Source organism: Corvus kubaryi, unplaced genomic scaffold, assembly GCF_017639235.1.
Source record: "Corvus kubaryi isolate FWS band 111438036 unplaced genomic scaffold, C.kubaryi_AGA036_p1.0 split1-37296, whole genome shotgun sequence".
In the NCBI taxonomy this organism is placed as follows: domain Eukaryota; kingdom Metazoa; phylum Chordata; class Aves; order Passeriformes; family Corvidae; genus Corvus; species Corvus kubaryi.
Window position 1 is genome coordinate 420425 of NW_024582075.1, and position 4245 is coordinate 424669.

Here is a 4245-nt window from a genome sequence, read left to right on the forward strand (position 1 = left end):
AATACTGGAGTATTTAAATGCTGATGTTCTTGAAATAGTTTTTCACTAAACTGAGGTGTAACCCCAGCCATTAACCAAGTAAACATAGTCACTCACTCACTTCCCCATGATGACCTCTAACCTGTTATTGAAAAAATTGAGCTTCATACCAGCATTCTGCATGGAGCATTGTAATTTCTATGCAGGTCTTCACCCTTCATTGTGCCCCAAGTTCTCCAAAAATGAAATGAATGGTCAGTCACCTGAACAGGTTTAACTGATTTATGAAACAGAACACAAATGACAACTGGAAGCGGGGACCCAGGATAGGCTCAGGACCCCAGTGACAAAGCAGAAAGGTTCAGCACTCTCGAGAGGCTGGGCGCTCCCCGTACGCAAAGGTAATGAAAGGGGGATGTGGGGCGAAACCTTGCAAGAGTTCTTATAGCCTCTGGTTCACCATGATTGGTTCATTTTTCAATCCACTTTCCCTTTGGTCCTTTTAGGGTCTTATTTGGCTCATTTCGGGAAGTGTTCCTGTCCATCATTTCCTCCATTCTCCTTCCCATTTGTTCTTTGAGCCCACCAACCATGTCCCAGGATGTTAGGGCGATGTAAGACACCTCACAGGCTATTGGCATCTAGTGATTACATGGGAGTGTTTCACCTGTACAGTTTGAGCACCGATATTAATTAACTTTAACTCTTACAAAATCCAGCCCCAGCATAACCAATTAACAATATAACATTTAACAACTGCGAACGTGTTTGTAACAATTTTGTCTCAGTCTGCAGTATAGTTACCTGTCATGTATCCACCCTACTCCATACCTGCTATTTGGATCCCACTTCCTTCAAACCTGTGCGTGAGTGTGCAGCAGTGAGAGAAAGACTAAATCATATAAGTGGCCTTGCTCACTCTGTGTTTATAAAGAAACATAAGGGAGTCTTCTGCCTCCTAATCCTGGTGGTTCAGACAACTTGTCCATTTGCTGACAGATTTTTTCAAGGTGACTTATTCTGAGTGTATAAGGATTTTTGCCTGTATAAACCTGGGCAATACTTTTTATCTTGGCCATAAAAGCCTGTACCATTCACCGACATAACAGACCTATGATGCACATAGCCACAAACCCAACATCTTTTGCATATTAACTTCAGTTATGTTATTATATACTATTTTGAGAGTAAAAAAAAAGATTACTTAGAAATTGTGTAAAAATTTGGGGGTTTAAAAAATAGCAGAGTATTTCTCAAAATTCTTAATCTTACTTGCAATTTTTCCTAAAGTATTTTTGGAAGCATGGACCCTGACACTATAACAATGGGGGAAAAGTTAATCAAGAAAGCTCTAGGCTTGAACTCCAGACTCACTCCTTTTTTTTTTTATTTTCTTCACAATATTAAATTATTCCAGTGTATCAGAATGTTTACATTCCTACTTTTTTTTTTTACTTAAAAAATATTTACATGGGTATGTTTCATTCAATCTCCATTTCAGGTGATACTTGGATGTCACGAACATAGCAATACATATTACAAAAGAAGGTGAGTTACAGTGTATTCTTCATTTCCTGTGCCTGGAAATCATGGTACTAACTGGCAGTAGTGATTGTGCTGTTACTGCAATACTTAAGAAAAAGCACCCTTTGGATAAAATCATACTGAATATTTTAGTAATACTGCACAAAACCTGATTCCTTTGGTTTTTTTGCAACCCAAATTCTGTCATTTCTTCAACCCAAATACACAATGGAGGTGTTCATACATACCAAAGCAATGGTCTTTTTGATTCTGTAATATAGAAAACATGAAAAAGAATTTTGGCCTCTGGGATTATTTCTTTTTCTTTCTACAGAAGAAAAGGAGAGAAAAGAATATTATGAAAGCAACTACTCAGAATTGATCAGAACTTAACCATGAAAGCAAAAGAATGAGGAGAAAACAAATAATTACAATGACTCAGAAATGAAAGGACTTACAGGAATCCTATGTCTGTGCACTGAGATAATATGCCTTTGAAGGTTCAGTGAGTATTTTCTGATAGTCATTAGTACATAAGCAGCTTTAGCTGTAATACAATATATCTGATACTGTTGTAAATATTTTACCTGCATTATCATAATAATTAGTTATTGAGTTATTCATAACACATTAAAGCATAAATAACCTATGAAGATTACTACCATTTTAAGATAAAGCTTTTAAAGGATAAAAGGTGCAAAGACAGGCTCTGAGTTTACTATAATGGCAAAGACAGAGCGCCTACACTGAAAAGCTCCTGCATTTGCAGTGTGAATACATAATAAGGTCTTAATAGTGTGGAATATAGGCTTCAGAACAAGGCTGTAAAATGTTGTGATTAGCAAAAGAAATAACAGCAGAAAACAGGATAATTGACCATAGGAAACAGAGGAAAGAAGAGAAAGCAAGATTAAATACTTACGAGGAATCTATTTCTGGAAGACATGGTCAGAAATTATGGTTGCCCCCATTTCATTTAGAAGAAGCTTAGAAACAGCTAATAAGTGTAAAGTAGGTGTTATGGAAGCATATGATGTGGATTTAAACCATGCTTTTGATCAAAATGATTCAGAGCACTGATGGTGGGAGTCAGAAAGAAGTAAGGTAGACTCAGGTTCTTTTATTTGCTTAAAGGATGAAGTGGTCCTAATTAAATAATCTCCCTTGATTTGTAGTAGTAATGACATTTTCTTCCCCTGGCACTGAAGTGTGTTTTACAGTTTCAGCAGCACTCTGTGTTCAAATCCTATTATTACCTACCAGAATAAACAAGAAGTTTAACATGATTATTTAGGATGTTCCACTTACTTAAAGCAGGATTTGTTGCTACATCTATCAATATGTTCAGCATTTTCTTAGACCATAAGATAGAGTGTGAGCATGTTAGCCTTTCTGTAATACTTAGAATGTTGCTTAATGAAAATTATACTCAGCTGGGGAGAAATCCTCTCAGAACAATTTAAAAGGCCTATTTTCTAAATATACTAATCTTGAGAGTTGTAACTTTTGGAAGATTGAGGATAGTGAGCATAACACAAAGAATAATCTTGTACAGATGCTTAAGAAGGAGGAATAAAGTGTGTATATTGGGAGGAATTGCTCTAGAAAAAAGAATAAAAACTTGTGAAATAAAAAAGAATAAAAAACAGAGGCATAGACTGCCTCTGCCATTCTTATTTTATAAGTGTAATAGAGTGACCACATATTTGTTTAAAACTGAATGCTTAAAACTAGCTGTGTAAAACAGGGTTGGCAAGTCCCACTAAAAAAAATACTGAAATCTTTTTTAGAATAGAAGGTTGATATCAAGTGAGGCTGCCTCCTGCTTAGTACTGGCCTTCAAACATCCTGTCCTCACTGCCTGTGGTGAGCTGCAATTAAATGAACCCCTGGGAAAGCTGAAGTGTTCCTATTTTGAGATGTTTGGAGAGGCTGGATGGATATTTCTTCTATTTTAAGTGGGTAATGATGTTATAGTCTATCATCAGATGACCTTTTTAATGTGACTACTTCTGCTAATTAGGTCCTGTAACAATGCCCTTTTCTCCTATGGACAGAGTGGCAAGTGTGTGATCACTTCAGGACATGAGACCATCTCAACCCTGTCGCAAGTTTCATGGTTTAATTAGCCAAGCAGCCTAGGGAATAGAAAACCTGTGCAGTGTTCCAGTAGGCTGGGTGAGGGTCAGGGGAAGGAGCAGCCGCCTGTTAACAGTGCTCTGCAAGGTGAGCATGGCCATGATCCTGCATGCTTTCAGCGTATCCAGCGGCTCTTCCCCTCCATTTTAGTGCCGCCACCCTGCCACCCCCTTGATGCCCATCCCAGCGGAGCCCTGCAGGACCAGAAGATTCATAAAGCAGATAGATGGCTAAAAAACCGCTGCTCTATTTTAAAAATGTGATTTCCTCCTAGTGGAACTACATTTCTTGAAAGCAGTAGTCCAAAACTCCTTGAAGTCCCAGTTCTCACTGATTTTTCTGAATACCTCAAGTGAAATTTTTCACTCATTAGCACTCATTAGCTAGTTTACAGCATATCGTAATCATTAGAGGGTTACTCATTGCTAATTCAGCATTTAAGACTTCTGCAATTCATACAGAGTAAGTTTGTCTTACATGCGAAAACTCTCTTGACAGTTTTCCTTATTTGTTAATTTTATGGTGCATACTATAAATTAAGATTTTCCTCTCTTAATGTACAAATGTTATATTATAGGTGTTTACTTTTGAAACAAGAGTTTT

At 37.3% G+C, this 4245-nt stretch overlaps 1 long non-coding RNA gene across 1 annotated transcript; it reads right to left on the bottom strand.

The window, feature by feature from the left end:
* Window positions 1–247: 247 nt before the first annotated feature.
* Window positions 248–2582, bottom strand: LOC121657421. Its single transcript, XR_006013622.1, has 3 exons — window positions 2426–2582; window positions 1752–1831; window positions 248–646 (listed from the first exon to the last, which is right to left on the bottom strand). It is a non-coding gene; the product is annotated as an uncharacterized LOC121657421 (long non-coding RNA).
* Between the last annotated feature and the right edge of the window lie 1663 nt (window positions 2583–4245).